The sequence below is a fragment of the Ricinus communis genome, chromosome 7 (genome assembly GCF_019578655.1).
Source record: "Ricinus communis isolate WT05 ecotype wild-type chromosome 7, ASM1957865v1, whole genome shotgun sequence".
Classification (NCBI taxonomy): domain Eukaryota; kingdom Viridiplantae; phylum Streptophyta; class Magnoliopsida; order Malpighiales; family Euphorbiaceae; genus Ricinus; species Ricinus communis.
In genome coordinates, this window is record NC_063262.1 from 14,351,476 (window position 1) to 14,373,268 (window position 21,793).

General features: G+C 36.9%; 1 non-coding gene across 1 annotated transcript; it reads right to left on the reverse strand.

Annotated features, from left to right (window-relative positions):
* Nucleotides 1-12,235: 12,235 nt before the first annotated feature.
* LOC112535773 lies at nucleotides 12,236-12,342 on the reverse strand. Its single transcript, XR_003079852.1, has one exon. It is a non-coding gene; the product is annotated as a small nucleolar RNA R71 (small nucleolar RNA).
* Nucleotides 12,343-21,793: the final 9,451 nt, after the last annotated feature.

The window sequence follows — 21,793 nt, forward strand, 5'->3', positions numbered from 1 at the left end:
CATCGGAGCAGAGCTAGGAGGTCGTCAAAGCTGTGAGTTAAAGTCATATGTCCGTTTACATGTGTTATGCTGAGACTTTACGAAATAATTTTGATTACATGATTTAATATTTTAACCAGTTATTTTAATTGCTATTTATATAAGTTTCATTTTCTGCATTATGATTTTGTTGTTTCGTGTTGACTCGGGATGGGACGACTGTGATACTTGCTATCGATGAGATGCATCGGTATGAATCAGAGACAGAAAATAAAGGGGTAAAGGTTTGTAAATTTTAAAAGGGTAAATTAGGAATTGCCCTGGTCGAGCACTGCTCTCTGGGCACTGGCTTATTTGGAAACCTAAGTGACCAAACTGGAGTTAAGGACCCTGGTCGAGCTTCGATCTTTGGGCATAAGTTTTATTGGAGTAAGAGAGCCGAACGGCTAAGAGTGTTAGTGATAATTAAGTGACTGAACTGGATTTAAGAACCCTGGTCGAGCTTCGCTCTCTAGGCGCCAGTTCTGTTAGAATGAGAGAGAGTCGAGATGTTTAGTGTTGGGTTTAGGGTTCTCCTGAGGTACTCCGTCCCGTAGTAGGTGAATGTTATTTTTATTTAAGCATGGCATGACACGTTTATTTTTGCATGACTTAATATTTCTTTCAATTAAATAAATGTGTTATTGAAGTGTTTATAATTATTTTTGGATATATGATTTTAACTCACTCTCGAGACTGACAATCTCAATTTTACTGTTTTTCAGATCTGTGATTGTTAATCTTCCCGCGGCTCTTATCTAGCAAACCGACTCCTTCATCATCGGGTGATATAATTGATTTGGTATGTTTGACTTGTAAAATCTTAGATTCTCTGTAGTAGAAATAATAGACTTATTAGTTATAAATTTATGTAGTTTCGGTCTTGCCTAATTCTATTGGCAGACCGAATTAAATATGTAGAATTTAATAGTTAAGATAAATTGTAACATCAGTAATATCAGATGAGATTTAATTAAGTTAATGAGTGCCAGGCTTACTACGGGATTCGGTGGCCTTACGCCTACCCATTCCCTAGTGCCAGTCATAGGCCCACAGATCGGGTCGTGACACTAATTATTTAGTTAAATATTTTTTCAACTATTTCATTTATTTAATTTACTATTTATTAAATTAATTAAAAATAAACTAAAACTAATTTCAATAACTAAATAACCTAATTAACATATATTAAAAATTAATACAAAAAATAGAAAACAAAAAAATAAAGAAAAAAGAAACTTAGCTCTTTTGAAGAACGATACCGACCACGGTAGTGGAGGGACAACACTTGTTCATGTAATGGAGGCCGACTGGAGTAGCAATAAAAATTAAAGAAAAACGCAAAACTGAAAAAATGAGAAAAAAACTTACTTGAGCACCGGTGGCAGAGAGGAAAAGACAGACGTGAGAAAGGTGGGGCGAGGGGAGAGGGAGAGGGGAGGGATGAGGAGAGAGGCGAGAGATAGGGGAAGGGTGAGGAGAGGGGCTGCTTCTCTTGCAATTGAGAAGTTAGGGTTAACTCCTCAAATGTAAGAGACGATGGAAACAATGCATTTCGTTTAAGCAGCTTACCGATGGCATAATCCATCAGTAGATTGCTTAAATGAATCAATGAGTTTCAACTAAGCCAATTTACTAACGGTTTAATCCGTTAGTGAATCTATTAGCTAAAGTTCAGCTTCAATAAGTTATTTACTGAAAAATTATTTTGTGGTTAAATTAGCGATTGCATAATCGTTGCTAAAGAACCCATTAGTGTTAGTAATTAATGGTGCCAAATTTGCATCATTACTTACTGATGGTTTGGTAAACCTTTTGCTAAAGGGTAGTTGGTAAATTGTCTATAATCTGTAAGTATTGTCATAGCTAAATTTTGGTACTAAAATTACCAACATAAGTTGTATGTTGGTAAATTTTTATCACTAAACTTATAAGCTTTTAGATGGTTGTTATTTCATCGGTAATTAATGGCGCTTAATTGCCATTAGTAATTTTTTTATCAGTAAACTATCATCTTCTTATATTGTAAAGAAATAGAAAATAATTATATTTAAGTTCTTACAGGAAAAGAAAAGAAAAGAAATTGAATGCTGAAGGTCTGACAGATGTGGGTCTCATGATCTTGTAGCCGATTGCTTGGATCTGTATTTTCCTTTGGAGGGCGGTAGCTTTTCCAGTGATTCTTAGTTCTAAGTAGATAAGGAAAAAGGGGTCCTAGGCCTCGTCAAACCCAAAAATCGGCATTCCGAAAGCATCAGACCTAAGAATCATGCACCATAAGTTTCATTGGTATATGTATTTTAGTTATTTTTTTATTACTCATACATCTAAAATGGACATAGAATGACCGTGTAGCATTAGTTTTACTAAAAATGAAAAACACTAGAAAAATATCGGATCTAAGTATATTTGGGTAAAAATTCAGGCAGATATGGGATAGGTTAAAAATAACATAGACCATTTTGTATGGTTATTTGTGTTCACCATCACCACATGCACATTTGGTACAAATGCTAATGGTGAGGGGCATCTGTGAACACGTAGCTTTTATACCCACTTGGAATAGCTCAGAAATGTTCATTTTGAGTAGAGATTAGACGTCAAAAATGGACCTGACAATTCACAAAATGAAAAACCGATGGCCAAATGCAAGGCTTGGCCACATGGCACTATGCAAAACTACAAGGCCTGTACATGGCTAGCGTGCTATGTTACGCAGTCCATTCAATTGCACAAAGCAATCACAAAGTAGGTTTATGAAACCGCATAACACCCTTGTGGTTTTGTAAGCCATTTCATGGCCCAAACTTTAGTTTTTGAGAAAAATGTGTATTATCTACATGGCAATGTGTCAAGCCTTACACGGATTTCTAGGCTACAAAAGGTAGCCTTAGGAGGGTTAAACGACAAAATCTCTGAAGCGTAGTCGTATCATTTGAGCATGAGCAATTCGATGATTTTCAAGAGCAAATCAAGCTTAATGGTATTTTAGTTAAAATTTTCTTTTCTCGTGTAAGTCTACTAAACTTATATTTTGTGAATTTAAAAAGAGTATGATATGCACTTTCTAATAATTTTTGAATTTTGTGCAACAAAACACCTAGCTTATTTAAAGTATAACTTTGGAGGTTATCATCACATTCTTTTTATTTCTTTTGAATTTGTAAAAGTGGTGGCTAGGTCAAAGGTATAATTCCTTTTGTTCCGCCTAGAAAGATACATAATATAATCCTAAGCTTGTAATTTATTTTTTTTAAATAAAGTATTCATTTATTTTTATGTTCATTTGCCTTTTAATATGTAATTTGGCATATTTAGAATGTTTTTCCTTTCTTTGATTTCCTTTAGCAAGTTAGTATGCCATTCATTCGTAAATTGTCCCTTCAACATGTCATATAATTTAATATGCTATAGGTTTGCATACATGCCATATAGCTAAATATGTATTTAGGTTTGAATTAAAATATGTAAATATCCATTTAGTTTAATGGATCTCATTTGAATTGCATTTAGTCTAAATTTATAATTAAATTAATATGTATATTTAGATCCAATCTTTGTCATGTTAGGATGCATTTTTAGCATTTAGATTAAATCAATGATGTTTAAATATATTTTATATCATTTTAATGTGTATCTATAAATGTGTTTATTTCATAATGTTGTTATAATTCTTTTATTTCGTTTTATCTTTATCCTTCATCGTTATCATAATCTTGTTTCTTTCATTTTAAATTTGTACATGTTGCAATTCTCTCTTTGTGATTATCTTAAGCCCTTTTTAAGGATGTGTAGTTATTCTAAAATCCTAGAAAATTAGCTAAAAACAACCTCTCAAAACGTTTACTTTGAGTTTACTTTGAGTTTTTATCTCATTCATGTAAAATGTACATTCATTTGAAATATTAATAAAATTACAACTTTGGCAATTCTATTTGTAACGCCTGCATTTTCTCATCATCCATGTTATGTGCATTTACATTTAATCATTGGGTATATGATGGTATATCAATGATATTTTTATTTTATGAGAACATATATATATTAATTATAAGTAGAGAATAAGAAGCATGATATTAGATTATTAATTTAGATAAGTTGATTAAGTACTTGGGTTATGTGTATTAAGCCTTAAGACTTAATTGAACCAATAGTTGAAGGTTGGGTAAATAGATTGGACTTAAAAGATACAATTAAAAGTTAGTACCTATATATGGTTAGTAAGAATTAATTTAGGGTGATAAAAATAGTTTAGTAGGTAGTGGCATTAAGAGAGGAATATTGGAAATTGGAACCATGAGTAAGCTCATTTTACCTCTTCATTTCTCTAAAATTCGTGCATGGCCAAAAACACAAAATTTTGAATAAGAGAGAGGAGTGGAATACCTAGAAAAACTTAAAATTAAGATAGGATTTTGCCAACTATTGAAGGAGCCAAGCTAAAGCTAAAGGATTTAAGCATATTAGCAACCCAAAAGCTGAAATTGGTAAGTTGTTACTTGAGTGTTATTAATTTGTCATTAGGGTTCTTGATTACAAATTGGAAAAACTTCATTTGATGCTCTCATTGATTAATTAAAGGTCTGATTATCATGAATTAGTAGAGTATTGAATGATTGCATAAAGATTAAGCTTGATTTAAATTTAAGTATGTTAAGATAGAAAACTGTCAAAATTCCAGCAACCTTGATGTTCTGTATTTTAGGCATAACATGGGTTATATAAGTCCAAATTAAGCTTAATTGGTGTCTATGGAAATTTTAAAGAGTCCTTATAACTTTGTAGTTTTGTGATTTTGCTATTTTTGCCGTTTTGGTTGCTTAAATTGAGCAAACAGATTGCTGCTCGGGTACAACTAGCTGTATGACCCTTGCTCAGTAATTTGAAAATAATTAAATCTATAGAAGTCGAAATTGAGTAATTTTTCTTGGAGATGAAACTAGACATATAAATGGATATGTCTATTTAATATGAGATTTTTTTATTAAGCCAATTTTTCCCAGCAATAAATATACCTTGGTACTAAATTCTGTCTAGAAAACAGAAATGTTGGAGATTAGTTTTATGCAATTTATTGATGTTAATTTGAGTTAAATTGGTATTTAACTAGATGGGAAATGTTTATATGATATTAAAACAGTAATTGAGAGTCTTAGAGGAAGACTTAGACCTATGAATTAGAGAGGGGATGATCTTGTAATGCATTAGAACTCGCATTTACATGAATATTTGTAATATGCATGAAATGTGAATTGATGAATATGTTGACAGGTACTCAAAGGCTTGGAAAGGAAGTTGTGGAGAAAGGAGGTTCTTATATGCTAAAGGAATAAGTATATTTTGAGTAAGTAAATAGTTAATATTTGCTATGTTCATATATTTAATCAAATGTTCCGCAAATGGTTGCGTTTGCTTAATATTGTTTATGTTTGAATGACTGAGATGGAAATGATTGGTGTTGAGTGGAACAATTGTTATTGCTGAAATATGATATAAGTGAAATGATTGAATTGTGATGTTAAGTGCATATGTGCATGTGAATGGTGGATTCCCCTGTGAAAAAAAATATATATATATAAAGCCTTGGGAGGCTAAAGCCTAGAGAGGCTATAAAAGTGTATAATGTGAGATGAGGCGGAGTAGCTTACGTGTGTGATATGTGAGGATGAGGCGGAGCAGCACATTAAAGGGGATCCACAAGCCGTGAGAACTAACCATAATTGTTGAATTGTATTTCTTTTATGATGGTTGTAATGAATTGAGTAGAATGGTATGACTTTATACCTAAACTATGAATATCATGGAAAGTTATGTGATTGGGTGGAAATTGTATTAAGTGTATATGATATAGATTATGTTGATTATTTATTTACTGAGCTAGAGGCTCACCCCTCTCCAAAATGTTTCTTTTCAGGTTTGTAAATAGTAGTGCATCTGTTGGTTGTATGCGAAGTCTAGCTTTTAGCAGTTCTGTCAAGTTGGGCCAGTTTTGTGAAGTCTCCTCCTGATGCATTTTTGTATGCAGTTATGTGATATATATGGAAGTATGCCTTATAAGGCATAAGAAGATGTTTGTAATACTTGTTAAATGATGTTTAAGTATAATCATATGTTTATATGTTAATAACCTTGTGTCTGGATTCTTAACAACCTACATATTGACCTATCTACCTGTAGTATATATTCTACGACGCTTGTATGCTTCCTGGCTAATGTTTATTGGTTAGCATGTGATGGGGGTGTTACACTATTTTTGATCATTTGTGTGTTTCTTTCAAAAATCTAAACCTAGCCTACATGAATAAACCTGTCGACATAGGATACCACGTCAGTACGCTTAAATTACTAGAGTACCGACGTCCAAAGCCATTGGAAGTAGTGAAAATCTAATTGAAGTCTCGTGAAGCTGTGACAAAGACAGAAGGTAGAAGATCAAGTCTATATCAAGCATTCCAGAGCATACTCCTAAAACTCCTCGTGGCCTCTACATGACGGTGTCTTCCCTCCTACCGCAATGCAAGCATATCATGCATAAACCCATGCATACATGAATAAACCTGTCGACATAGGATACCAAGTTGGATCGTTTAACAATCCTTGTGGCTCGCACACAGGCTTCGACCGAGATAATAAAAAACACTGCCTAAATAAGCATCCTAAGTATGATTCTTTCACCCCCATTCAATATAGAATACTAACCACAAGCTATTGTCCTTTTCAGGTACAATGCAAAACTTGTTGGCCTCCTTGACACCAATCACCCTAAAAAGACCTAGGCATCGCTCCCCAAGAACCCTCAATAAAGACCTAGGCATCGCACCCCAGGCACACTCAAAACACCTCAGTATCACGCTTAAGGCACTCCTTAAAAAACTTGGGCATCGTGCCCCAGGCACCCTCAAAAAAACCTAGCCATTGCTCCCCAGGCACCCTCAATAAAAGACTAGGGCATCACATCCCAGGCACCTCAAAAGACCTAGGTATCGTGCCCTAGGCACCCTTAATAAAAGACTTGGGCATCGTGACCCAAGCGCTCTCAAAAAGACATTGGCATCGCGCCTGAGGCACCTTAATAAAAGACCTAGGCGTTGCCTTAGACACCTAAATAAAGACCTGGGCATCGTGCCTGAGGCACCCTCAGTAAAATACCTGGGAATCACGCCCTAAGCACCCTCAAAACACTTTGGCATTGCACCCGAGGCACCCTCAAAAGACCTTTGCATTGCACCTAAGGCACCCTTAAGAAGATGATGGTATTGCATCGACACACAACCAAGACAATGGTACCGCACTAATGTGTCACAATAATAAAGGTACACATTACATAACACTACTCCTAAATTCTTGCTTTGATCGAAATCATGCTTTCCACAAATGATTTTCAAAATTTTCAATACATAAATCATTTTTTTTCCAAGCATTCTTCCTCCAAAACAGGGGGTAAATAGTTATCACCAAATTTTTCAAGTCAAAATTTTTATAGGCCCAATGATGCTTCATTTTAGTTGATGGAATGCTCTTAAATAAATAACGTGTGTCAAACCTATAGAAACCGCCTCGAGGATTGCCCTTAAAGCCCTAAGACCCAAAAGACCACACTTTTTAAAGCTTGCGCGTGCTCAGGCTAAGCTACCGCGCACACTCTGGCTGAGCTACCACACGCTGAAGGCTGAGCTAGCACGAGCTCTAATGTGCATAGTTTTACACATATTTTCTTGCATATCATTGTGTATTTTCTTAGCAATTATTGTGCTTTTATTCCAAGATCACCTGTGTTTTGTGTTCTTTTGCATTTCAGGAGAATTTATAGATCCATCATCAGTGTTTGAGCAATTTTAGATCAATACATGCAAAAACGGACGGGAATTCATCAAAATTGGATGAGGGCTCGCATGTGAAACATTGAGCATGCCCTAGGTTAAGGCCATGCTAATCAGCACGGCCTGGACTCTGGCCGTGCTCAACTCATTAGCCTTTGATCCTCAAATGTGGTGTTTTGGCACGGTTTCTGAGGCTATCACGGCCTCCAGCACGGCTCGTGGTGGTCAGCACCGGCTGGGGCACGGCCAAGAAGAAAACCTAACTTGCGAGATCCGAAGGTTCAGCATGGCATGGACTCCAACCGTGCTGACCACCACGGCCATGACCATGGTCGTGCTAGGACAAGTATATAAGGAAAGTGATTTCTTGAGCTAGGGCAAGCAAGGAAGGAAGGGAAAGATTTGGCGGCTGGTTCAGTCTTTGTAGAGTACTGAGTTCGGGAGAGAGTTGCAGAGAGTGAGAACCCCGGAATTGCAAGGTTCCGAGTGCAAAACAGTAGTGGAGCAAATCGAGAGGCAATTGGGGAGATCAATCGTAGTGCAGATTCAGATTTGGAGCTGTTCATCCAATTCGAGAGAAAATGGCGTACATGTTTCATTTTCGTTATTCTTTCATTGTAATTGATTTCCTAGTTGTTTTAAACATGAACATGTGTAGCTATGTTGGCTTAGTATTAAATTATTAGATTTCTTGAGTTTAGTTTTGTATCCTTCTTGCTTTCAGTATTAATAAGATAATGCATTATTCATGAGACGTTGTGAAATATGGTGCTTAGATTGCTTTATGTGATTGAGAAGTCCATTTGGCAATTAGAATTTTGAATAGCAAGGACTGGTTAATAATCACTTAGAGATAAGGACAATTGACTAGCCGGATTAAGAATTAACAAAGCTTAATAGAAGCGGATTAAAGCTTAATGCTAATTTAAGAATCAATCGTTAAGAAGAGATTCCAACTTTAAGTTCTTGAGTTTAGGAATTCGGTTATCTCGAGAGGGAAACCGAATTCAATTAAGAATTCATCCACGGGTAGCATAATTGGACTCATCAATCTGTTATCTTTTGTTTGATTGCCAACTAGTCTAGGTTCTCTTTGGGTTTTCTTTCTTGTCTTGATTGTTTCATTTATCCATTCATTCCTGCATCTCACTTAGAACTCAGCTTGTAGTTATTAGGAAATCTAGAAATTACTCATCATTCATTTTAGGCTAATATAACAGAGAACAAAGTAGTAACTCTGGGCTTTCACTTTCCCGAGGGATACGACCTTGATACTCGCCATTAGTGCTAGACTACATTGATAGGTTCACTGCCTTAGATTGTAGCTGCATAAATAGCCTATCAAGCTCAAGCAAAACCTATATAAACCCCCCTTCACCTTCATTTTCAAGGGACATCCTACATATCTATACCCCACTCTCTCTCTGTAATCTCCTCACCTCTCTCTACACACACCTTATACACCAAAACCTCTCTCTCTGTACATACTAAAACATTTCTCTCTCTGTACATACTAAAACATTTCTCTCTCTACATATAAAAAACCTTTCTCTCTACACTCCTCCTCCAAAGACAAAATGATCAACCCAACTCTAGTCACCCACAAAAAGATAATTTTAAAATTTTTACATATTTTTATTCCAAAGCATATTTTTGATTTTGCACTCAAATCCATCACTTGAGGGCCCAATCTAATTTTATTTGATATTCAGTGCATATTTCGTTTTAAAATTTTCCATTTTTGAAATTAGGGGGTGCAAGACCCATTTGCTCTCCTCTTTGTAAGGTGAACACACGCAGGCTTAACCTTATACCCGCACAGGTTCAACCCAGTCCCTTTGAGTTTAAATTGTTAGTATAAAACACAGTTATTTTTGCACTTTTAGGCTTCTGGAAGCTTGAACCCATGCGGGTTTAGCCCATGTTTGCATGGGTTCAACCTTAATAGCCTTATGCATCATTATTCTCCGTTTTATAATTATAAATTTTATTATTATTTATAGCTCTTTATTTAATTGTTTCGAGGCCTAAAAGGCCGTGGTTTGTAATAATTTCCCCTAAGCGCCCCAATCTCTCTAATTCCTTTCTATATATGTTTAATTTTATGCTTAGGTCACCTTATCTGTAAATAAAGGATAAGATTGTACTTAGTAAATGATGTGATCACCCCACATGTAACGATAATAAAATGGAAGCTTACCAAAGTAAGCCCCCTACATCTTGCATGCTTTCACCTCAAATGCTAAGGCTAAAATGAATCTGTTACCTAGATTAGCATAATAAAAATTGAAAATAACATGGGTGACATGGCACGCCAAGATAAAACCTAAGGCACCAAAGTACCTGCCGATTAAGATTACTAAAGGCACCAATGTGCCTTTGATATGCATTGTGTTACACATGTTTATATGCCCAATTACTTCTATTTTTGTGCATAGTTATCTTGTTTTATGCCAGAACCACCTGTGTTTTGGTTCCTTTCATGTTTCAGGTGATCATTGATGGACAATATCAGTATTTGAGGGCAATATGTGCGAATACGGACCAGAATCCATCAAAATTGAACAAAGGCTAGCATTTCAGGGTTGAGCACAGCTTAGACTCTGGCCATGCTGAACCATTGACATTTAATCCTCAAATATGGCCTTTTGATACGATTTTCAAGGACACCACGGTCTCCATCACGGCCCATGGTGGCTTAGCACCGGTGAGGGCACGATCAGGGAGCAAAGGATGAATTTCGGGGCTCGGAGGTCCAGCACGGCCTGGACTCCGCCCATGCTGACCAGCACGAGATTGACCATAACCGTGTTGAGACATTTATATAGGCAAATTTGATTTCTTTTGTGGGGGTTCGGTTTTCTGACTTTAGCTCTCATATACACGCACGAACCACCTCTTTTCAGACTTCGACATTCGACTTTGGGAGACCATTTCGCATATTGAAGGACGGATTCCAATGGTTCAAGCATCACATTGAAGATGAAGAGTGGATTTCGAGGAATTCAAGAGGCAATTCGAGGTTCATTATTCATATTTGGAGATTTAAGACTGTTCATCTAACTTGAAGAACAAAGATGTACATGTTTCCAATTTTCTCTTTTGTATTTGTTCCTTATTTTGTGTTATTCGTTAGCATGAGTACCTAGAGCTGTTGAAGCCATTGTGGTTCCTTTGTTTGTTAAATTGCACTTAATGTTTATGAGATTTTGATTATCAATGCTTGTATTCTTCTTGCTCTTAGTATTAATAAAATATCACATTATTCATGAGACATTGTGAATTATGTTGTTCAGATTGCTTTCTGTAATTGAGAAATTTATTTAATAGTTGGGCATTTGAATAGCAAGAACTGGTTAATGGTCACTTAGAGATAAGGGTAATTAACTAACCGGATTAAGAATTAATAACTCTTAATAGTAGTGTATTAATGTTAAGGCTAACCTAAAATCAATGTTCTTTCCTTGTTTGTTTCACTAAACCTTTGCAGATTGCTTGACATTTAGCTAATCATTTAGCTTGCATCTAGCCATAGAATAGTAACTTCGTCACTATTATTTAAGGTTAGATAACATAAGACGCTGAAGTAGTTCTAGGCTCACCCTTTCCCGAGAATACGACCTTGATACTCGCCATTAGTGCTAAGTCTGCATCGATAGGTTCACTGCCTTATATTGTAGCTACATAATTAGCCTATCAAGTTTTTGGCGCCGTTGCCAGGGACATTTGTGTGAACTATAGTGGATTTGTGTTTGTGTTTACTCTAGCCATTTTTGTTTTCTGTCTTTTGATTCTTTATTCTTATATTCATTTATGTGTTCTTTGGTTTCTGCCTCTCGATTTTAGGTAGTGTATGACCAGGAGCTCTAATCCTACCACTATAGACCCTCTTGCTGAACCAGAGCGATCCCTCCATCTTTCTTTGAGGAAGTGTATGCAAGAAGAAGAGGAAGTGCGGATAGAGATTGAAGCCCTTGTGAATAAACTAGCAGAGACAGGAGACAACAACAACAACCAGGCTGTGGATGAAAATAGGACAATGTACGAGTTTGCTAGACCCTCTCTGTAGGGACACGGACAAGTATAGTGCGACCACCTGTGGCAGCCAATAACTTTGAGATAAAGCCGAACGTGATACAAATGATCCAGAACAGTGTGCAATTTGGGGGACTGCAGAGCAAGGACCCAAATGCTACATAGCCAACTTCTTGGAGATTTGTGATACCTTCAAGATAAATGGAACGACTGATGATGCCATTCGGTTGAGACTATCTCCTTTTTCTCTGAGGGATCGCGCGAAGAGGTGGTTGCAGTCACTCCCAGCCAACACTATTACAACATTGAGTTCTTTGGCTGAGAAATTTTTGTATAAATACTATCCTCCTGCTAAAACTGCTAAATTGAGAAATGACATATCTTCTTTTGTGCAGTTCGATGACGAGAGTATGTATGATGCCTGGGAGAGGTACAAGGATTTGCTTCGATGTTATCCACATCACGGATTACAGTATGGATGCAAGTTTAGACTATCTATAGCGGATTGAACCTCGGTACCAGGCAGATGGTAGATGTTGCAGCAGGTGGGGCTCTGAACAATAAGACGCCGGAGCAGGCGTAAAATCTGATAGAGGAGATGGCCATGAACAACTACCAGTGGCAATCCTCTAGGATTCGGCCAATCAAGCAGGGAGTGGTTAACCAACTAGATTCCGCAGCAGCCTTCACAGCTCAGGTGGAGCTTTTGACCAAGAAAATAGACCAACTCTAGATGCCGGTTCATGGAGCATAGATAAGCTGCGAGTTCTGTGGTGGCCCGCACTACGGTGCAAACTGTAATGCAGGAGGTATGTTTGCTTCACCTTCCACTTCTCCTTCTCCATCCTCTATTGTTTATGCTGACCATGAACAGGTAGACTATATGGGTAATGCACCTAGATAGAACAATCCATACATCAATACATACAATCCAGGTTGGCGCAATCATCCCAACTTCAGTTGGAGTAATAACAACGCCTAGGGACCACCAGGCTTTCAGAGATTGCATCAGCAACAGCCTCAGCAGCAGCTGGTCCATCCCAACTACCTCCATCTCAGGAGAAGAAGCCCAATCTTGAGGAGTTGGTGATGAAGTTTATGTCCTTTACTAATAACAGGTTCCAGTAGACGGATAGTGCACTTAGGAATCAGCAGGCCTCCATTCAGAATTTAGAGACTCAAATAGGTCAGATTTCTAAGATATTGGCTGAGAGGTAGCCAAAGACTCTGTCTAGCACTACAGAGTCCAGTCCGAGGGAGCATGTGAACGCAATCATGTTGCGATCAGGTAAGTATGTTCCTAGTCCTTCATCTATTTCTAACAATAATGCTGATACGCAGGTAGATTCAAGTAGGGAGGTTGAAGCTACCAAGGCGAAGGAACTAGAGAAGGAAGAGGCAAAGGAGATTCCACTGAGGGAATACTAGCCCAAAGTTTCGTACCCTGCTAGATTAAAGCAGGCGCAAGTCGAGCAGCAGTTTGGTAAATTTCTGGATATTTTTAAATAACTACATATAAACTTACCTTTTGTTGAACTTATTTCGCAGATGCCTAGGTATGCGAAGTTCTTAAAGGAGATTCTTAGCAACAAAAGGAAGTTTGAGGACTTGGCGTGCGTGATGCTAAATGAGGAATGTTCAACAATTTTTCAGAACAAGTTACCGGAAAAGTGATATGATCCAGGGAATTTTACTATTCCTTATGTTATAGGTAACTTACCTGTTAATGATGCTTGAGCTGATTTAGGGGCTAGCATTAATGTAATGCCGTACAACCTGTTTGTAAAGTTTGAGGTTGGGAGAGACTAAACCCACTAGGATGAGTATACAATTAGCTGATAGATTTGTTAAGTATCCTAGGTTTGTTGTAGAGAATGTGCTTGTAAAAGTAAATAAATTTATATTTCCTGTGGATTTATGATCTTAGACATGGACGGTGATAATAATGTACCCTTAATTCTAGGTAGACCTTTTCTTGCAACATCTAGGGCAATGATAGATGTTTTTGATGGAAAGTTAAAACTTAGGGTAGGGGATGAGACTATCACCTTTGACTTGTATAATTCCATAAGCCAATCTTTAGATCATAATAATGTTGTGTATGTTAATGTATTTGATGATGCTATTGAGACACAGTTGCAGGAAGTATTAGTTGAAGACCCTCTACAAGTCACTTTGCCAAGGGGATATAAGCATGAACTGTTAAATGAGGACGTGTTAGAGCAGCTTGAGTTTCTGTTAACAAACGAGCCAAGCAACAATACTGATGAGTTTACTGTGATTGACAGGATAGGTGTGCAGAAGTCGAGGCCATCACTTTAGGAACCGCTGGTTCTCAATTTGAAAGAGCTTAATGGATGAGGATAACAGGCTGCCTGCCATTCTAGCAGTAGACTTAATACCCGAGGTGAGGGAAATGACACTGCCCTCTAGAAGGAAGTACCTAAAAGTGGTTGCTTGGAGGATTGCTGACATTCTAAGGATCCATAACTTGGCAGTTTAGTTGCAACATATGTCAAACCCGCACATGCAGGGAGTTATCACTGAGTCCAGCTAAATGACTCGAGAAACAAAAAGAAGCGCTTTTGGGAGGCACCCCAACTTTTATTTAGTTTTGGAACATTTTTTTAGTTTTGGTTTTCATATTTTATTTAATTTTTATTTTCTGTTTATACTATATTTCTATTTTTCATTTTCAGCTCATACTGAGGACCCACCGAATTTCCACTCCACCAGCCTTGGCGGATGATCAGGGCAGTCCCCCTAGATCTTCTTTTTATTTTCTGCGTTAATCTACTTTATTTTTCATACATGTCATGTACCTAGATATTATTGATTTTGCTTTATTTATTTGTACATCCCATGCGGGGTACCCACTTCATTTTACATTGAGGATAATGTGTTCTTCAAGCGTGGGGTGGGTGTGGGTAAACCGTATGTTCTCTTCTCTTTCCTATGACATTTGGATGTGTCTGAAATTGCTATCACTGGTGTTGTATATTGTTAGGATGTTAGGACCTATGTTCTTCATGTCGCTTAAGCTTAGTTTGTTCTTTTGTAATTAATGATTTAATTCACATACTTGTAATTGATTATCCCTCTCGATTTTTGTTCTTAGAAAGCAATTTCAATTTGTTCAATATGTCAATTTGGCCGTGTTAAACTAGTGCTACTTGAGTTCTTTGCAAACTTCTAGCCTTTATCTTTGAACTTTGATTATGTCAATTTCTTATACCATTTAAGTGATGATTCAATTAATAAGTTTAGGAACCAAGTAGCCACTTCAAACGTGAGTTTTTGAACCAAAATTTGAGCATCCATTACAATTATGCTTATGATTTTTCTTGTTTGAGTGTGCGCTGTACTTAATTTTGTTTCTAGAACTTGCTCTATAATGCTTGTTGAGGTTATATGAATTTTTGAATACCATTAAATGATTTGAGTAACTTAGGATTCACCACATTTAGCCAAAAGCCTACCCTTTGTTTCCATTAATCAGTCAGTTTTGAGCCTTAATCTTTTCTTCATGATTTACACCTATACACTACATTTATACCATTCTTTACATTTATCTTTTCTTTCACCCTGTATGTTGAATAATTATGTGATATGCTTCTTCTTTTATGGAATTATATTGCCTAATTCTGTTATAAATTCACTTAGTCCTTTTAATCATTCCTTGATGCTCCTTTCAATCCAAATTGTATAACTATTCTCTTTTTTTGTGTCATTAACCATGCAGCCCCCGTGTAAGCTGCTGTGGCATATATAAAAAAAAAAAGAGAAAAATTTAATTAAGTGTTTATTATGCTTCTTTCTTAGCTCTTTTATCTTTTGGATTCAATTCTTTGAGCACCCTCTACTTCAAATAAGGCTTAGTGAGTACTTTTGTTGATTTGGTATTCAGCTCCTGAAGCATTAATTCTAAATAATTACATGATTTTTTAGTATACTTTACACTTCTATCAAAATATTCTTACCTTTACCTTAGCCATATTTCAACCCTTGTAAAGACCCTTTTGATTTTAATATTCATTTATTCGCAGTAGTGAAGATGGGGTTTATGAGCAAGCTTAGGGTAAACAAGTTTTATGCAGCTGAATTGAGGGAATCTTTTTGTTTACCTGTAAACACTGTGAGTGATTTGAGAGATCCCTATGAGGCAATGGTTCCTAGTCTTTAATACTGAGTTGTTATATAAGTTGTACTTCGAGATGGTATTATTATAGTTCTTCCTTGAAGGTATATGATTTGTTTAGCTACTTGAGTTCCATTCTTTATATGTTGAATAAGGTTAAGTTGTGAACCTTAGCATGGATTTTGAGGGGTGATTGTTGCTTATATATGTATTGAGTAATTGATTGCTTAAGGACAAGCAAAAGCTTAAGTGTGGGGTGATTTGATATGCATTGTGTTACACATGTTTATATGTCCAATTACTTATATTTTTGTCCATAGTTACCTTTTTTATGCTAGAATCACCTGTGTTTTGGTTCCTTTCATGTTTCAGGTGATCATTGATGGACATTATCAGTATTTGAGGGCGACACGTGCAAATACAAACCAAAATCCATCAAAATTGAACAAAGGCTAGCATTTCAGGGTTGAGCACGGCCTGGACTATAGCCGTGCTGAACCATTGACATTTAATCCCCAAATATGGCCTGTTGGAACAGTTTCTAAGGCCACCACGGTCTCCATCACGGCCCGTGGTGGCTCAGCATCAGCGAAGGCACGATCAGGGAGCAAGAGGATGAATTTCAGGACTCGAAGGTCCAGCACGGCCTAAACTCCGCCCGTGCTGACCAGCATGGGATTGACCATGGCCGTGCTGAGACATTTATATAGGCAAATTCGATTTCTTTTGTGGGGGTTCGGTTTTCTAACTTTAGATCTCATATACGCGCGCGAGCCACCTCTTTTCAGACTTCGACATTCGACTTTGGGAGACCATTTCGCATATTGAAGGACATATTCTAGTGGTTCAAGCATCACATTGAAGATCAAGAGTGGATTTGGAGGCATTCAAAAGGCAATTCGAGGTTCATTATTCATATTTGGAGATTTAAGACTGTTCATCTGACTTGAAGAAGAAGGGTGTACATGTTTCCAATTTTCTCATCTGTATTTCCTTATTTTGTGTTATTCGTTAGCATGAGTAGCTAGAGCTGTTGAACCCATTGGGGTTCCTTTGTTTGTTGGATTGCACTTAATGTTTATGAGATTTTGATTATCAATGCTTGTATTCTTCTTGCTCTTAGTATTAATAAGATATCACATTATTTATGAGATATTGTGAATTGTGTTGTTCAAATTGCTTTCTGTAATTGAGAAATTCATTTAGTAGTTGGAGATTTGAATAGCAAGAACTGGTTAATGATCACTTAGAGATAAGGATAATTAACTAGCCAGATTAAGAATTAATAACTCTTAATAGTAGTGGATTAACCTTAAGGCTAACCTAAAATCAATCGTAGGAAGAGATTCCATTATTTAGGTTCTTAGGTTTAGGAATTCGGTGTTCTTGAGAGGGAACTCGAATTCAATTTAGAATCCACTCACGGGTAATCACAATTGGTAATCAATCTAATTTATACCTTCACTAAAATCCAACTAGCTTAGGTCTCCATTGGGTTTTCTTTCTTTCCTTGTTTGTTTTACTAAACCTTTACAGATTGCTTGACATTTAGCTAATCATTTAGCTTACATCTAGTCATAGAATAGTAACTTCGTCACTATTATTTCAGGTTAGATAACATAAGACGCTAGAGTAGTTCTAGGCTCACCCTTTCCCGAGAATACGACCTTGATACTCGCCATTAGTGCTAGTCTGCATCGATAGGTCCACTGCCTTAGATTGTAACTATATAATTAGCCAATCAGCCTCCCATCTAGGATTAGTTGAGGTACCAAAGTACCCTCGCCTTAGGCTAAATTCTTGGTTGCTCACCTCACATGCTAAGAAAAATAAAAAGGTTGATGAATAAAATTAATATAGGGTAAACCTAGGCTAAGATAATTTTATTAGGATCGGCAAAGGCTCATCTATTCTAGTAGAGGCTAGGCTTCACCTCCTAGAAAAATAGGGGTGCTTTCAAAGAACCTTCCCTATTCGTACTTGAGTTTCCAAACCTGGAATCTCTAATTCTTTTTTTTAGGGGGGGAACTTAAGCTCTCCGTGATAGGTACAAAGTCATCCTCATTCTTGAACTATCCCGATCTCATCGAGTGGTGACTCCTTCTCTGAATGGTCTTAAGGTCATTTCATAATCCCTTAGGGCCCTCGAGCAAACGGCTCATTTTGAAATAGGCCTAGTACGAAGAGCGTACCCCAGACCAACAATAGAAACCCATGAAATAGTCAGATGCTCACACTGCCCTTTGTGGAAGATTCAGCATGTCACACTTCTAATATATGGGGGCTGTGTCCCCTTCCCTAGGCTCTGAGCATTTACTTTCTATAAACCCTCTACGCTCTGCCATCAGTATGGGAATAAGTAACTAATTCTGGAATACCCTAATGACTTTGAAGGCTTCCCATTTAGTCAAGATTTCTTTGACAAGACTAAAAGGTTGTAGCCCTACCATACCATAGAGCGCAATATCGATGCTAAAGGTGACCTGACCATAGACGATAACGTCAAGGCTTGGGTTCTGCTTCACATTACCATTGCACCTAGATTTGCAAGGGATAAGAGGTCCAGAGAGCTAGTTGTTGAGTATAATAATGCAAGTGCAAAGAGAAGAAAGTGAAACATGTTTCTATAATTAGATCTTGTAGATTTTGCTTAGATTTTTTTTCTTTTAGCATTGCATAAAGTAATAAGCATTCATATGGAAATTTGATAAACATTCTTTTATTCATTTAGTAAAGGCCCAAATGGATATATTTTATTTCTCATGACACAACTCTAGTTATTAGCCAGTCCTTTCAAATTTTCAAGCTGAATACTTTCTTCCTTTATTGTCTTAATTTTTGCTTGACCAGCCTCTTTAGGTTTCTGATTATCATGCACTTTTTTACTATTACTTATTTTCCTCATTTCCTATTCTCTTCTTTTTTCATCTTTTTTTTATGAAACATACTATTTCTTGAGACAATCCAGGTTGATGTACTTAGATAACTCATTCCCTTCCAGATCTAAAATCTTAGCAGCACCCTTAGGCATATTCTTCTTTATTAATTATGGGCCCTCCTAATTAGGCTTTAACTTCCCTCTAGTATTAAATGTTGTAAGCCTCTTATGTTTCAACACCAAATCACCAGCTCTGATCTTTCCCAACTTTACCCTCTTGTTGAATGCCTTGGCTACTCTTTTGTGATATAACTACATGTGACATAGAGTCTTCATCCTCTTTTCATTGATCAAAGATAACTGCTTGTACCTCTACTCGACCTACTGATACTCTTGTATATCAGCTTCTAGCATAACCCTCAGAGACTTCAAATCTAGCTTAATTGATAGAACCACTTTAGTCCCATAAACTATGGAGTATGATGTTTGCCCTGTCGATGTTCGTTCAATAGTTTGGTATCTCCAAGTGCAAAAGGTAGCCAAAATTACCAATCCTTGTAGTTTCACATCATCTTCAAGAGTTTGTTCTTTAGCTTTTTGTTGGCTGCTTCGACTGCTCCATTAGCTTAAGGCTTGTGGGAAGAAGACCTATGATGCTCAATCTTGTATTCTTCAAGTAGATATGTTGTTTCACACATGAAATTTACCCATTATTTGTCACAGCATGGTGCGGGACCCCGTACCTGCAAATCAGATTCCTTTTTGTAAACCTGGCCATCTGCTTTGCCCCTATGGTGCTAAACGACTCAGCCTCAACCTATTTAGAGAAATACTCTATTGCCACGACTATGAACCTATGTCTATTCAATAGAGGCTTTATCTCTCAGATAATATCAATTCTCCAAGCTATGAAAGGCCATAGAGACGTCCAATTATGAAGTTCATTCAGAGGCAGATGATTACATTGTTGTACAATTGACACTCATGACATCTTCTTACTAAGGCTATGCAATCCTTTTCCATCGTAAACCAATAATAGCCTTGATACATGATTTTCCTAGTCAGCACTATGACATTCCTATAAGGCCCATAAACCCCTTTATGCACTTCCCCCATTATTGTCAGTGCTTCCTTCTTAGTTAGACACCTCAGTGGGCACCCGAAGCCATTCTTTTGTAATATAGCTCATAGATTGAACCCTAGCGCATACTTGTCCCTTGCAGTTGCCTTTTATGGATATTCTCTATCTTCTACAAATTTCTAAAAATCATAAAACCAAGGTTTCTCTTATGGGCCCATTTGGATATACATAATCCATTCCCTATTATAACAAGGTACTCTAAATTTTACGGTTATGAACAGTTTCATCAGGAGTTACTTGGGATTATCCTACATAGATAAGAGAATGGCCCATGAATCCTCCATCTGGTTCTTATCTCTAGGCTAGTGTATGAACGAACAGTAAAAGAAATTGCAAACCCAATTCTTGACGTAATTGACATATGGTTTCAACCTCTCTTCCTTCACATCCCATTCTTTAGCAGCTTATTAGATTACCAGCATAGAGACCCCAAAGACCATCAGCTGCTTTGCTCCTGCCATCATAGCCCTTCTAACCCATATAGACATGCTTCATACTCTACCATGTTGTTTGTTACCTTAAAGTCCAACCTCTTGGCCATCGGCAGCATCTCGTATTCTAGTATGATCAAGACTACCCCTAACCTTGCGCCTTTTGCATTCACTGCTCCATTGATATACAACCTCCATTTTTGAATCTTAATTGCCCCTAGATTCTCATCAGGAAACTCCAATCCTAAAGGTCATCTTCTTCGACTGCGTTGTGTGCTAGCAATTCTACTACAGCCCTTCCCTTGACCACTTTTTTGGTAATTTCTGTAACCCTAACTCTCTTACAAATTCCTCAATCTTGTTTTAAGATCCTTGTGCTTGCATACTTTGATTATTTTCTACGATTTGAAATCAACAATTCAACCCTATTAGCACCAAATTTTTCAAACCAAAATTTTTATAAGCCCAAATATGAGACATTTTAGTTTGCGGAGTGCTTTTAAATGAAAAACATGTGTTAAACCTATAGAAACAGCCCTGAGAATCAACTCTAAAGCCCTAGAACCCAAAAAACACACTTTAGCAAAGCTGACAAATTGACCTCGAGTACGTTCAGGCTAAGCTCGTGGATGCTCAAGCTAAGCTCGCGCGTGTTCAAGTCGAGTTCAATAAATGACGTGGTGCCATCATAGCCCTCCAATTTCTAACTCTAAAACAGATCCTAAACCTTCATTTTAAACCTTAGAAACCTATATAAATTCATCTCTTTCTTTTCTTTTTCTCTCTAATCTCCATATCCCCATATACCCATATCACAAAAAAAACCTAGCCCCAATTTCTCTACACTCATTCTTTTCCATAAACAAAAGCACATAAAACCCTAACTCCCTTCACCCTTAAAAAAATCTTAGGAAGTGTCTTCAAAGGTTTTACACTCATTTTCTTTCATTTCAAAGCATCTTTTTGGATTTTATATTCAAATTCATCACTTGAGGGCGAAACCTACTTTATTTGTATTTGGTGTATATTTTGTGTGTTTTAGTTTTGTTCTTCATCATATTTTGTTTCATTTCTTTTAACTTTTGTGATTCAGGGTACAAAACCCGTTTTTTCTCTCTTTTAAAGTTGAACATGCGCGAGTTCAACCCTGTACTCGTGTGAGTTCAACCTAGAGCCTTAGGATTTAAATTATTAGTATAAAACGCAGTCATTTTAACACTTTCAATCATCTAAAAGCTTGAACTCGCATGGGTTCAATCTTAATAGCACTACACATAGTCATTTTTGGTTTTCTCCTACCATTTTAGCGAGTTTGTACTTTTAGAAGTCTGA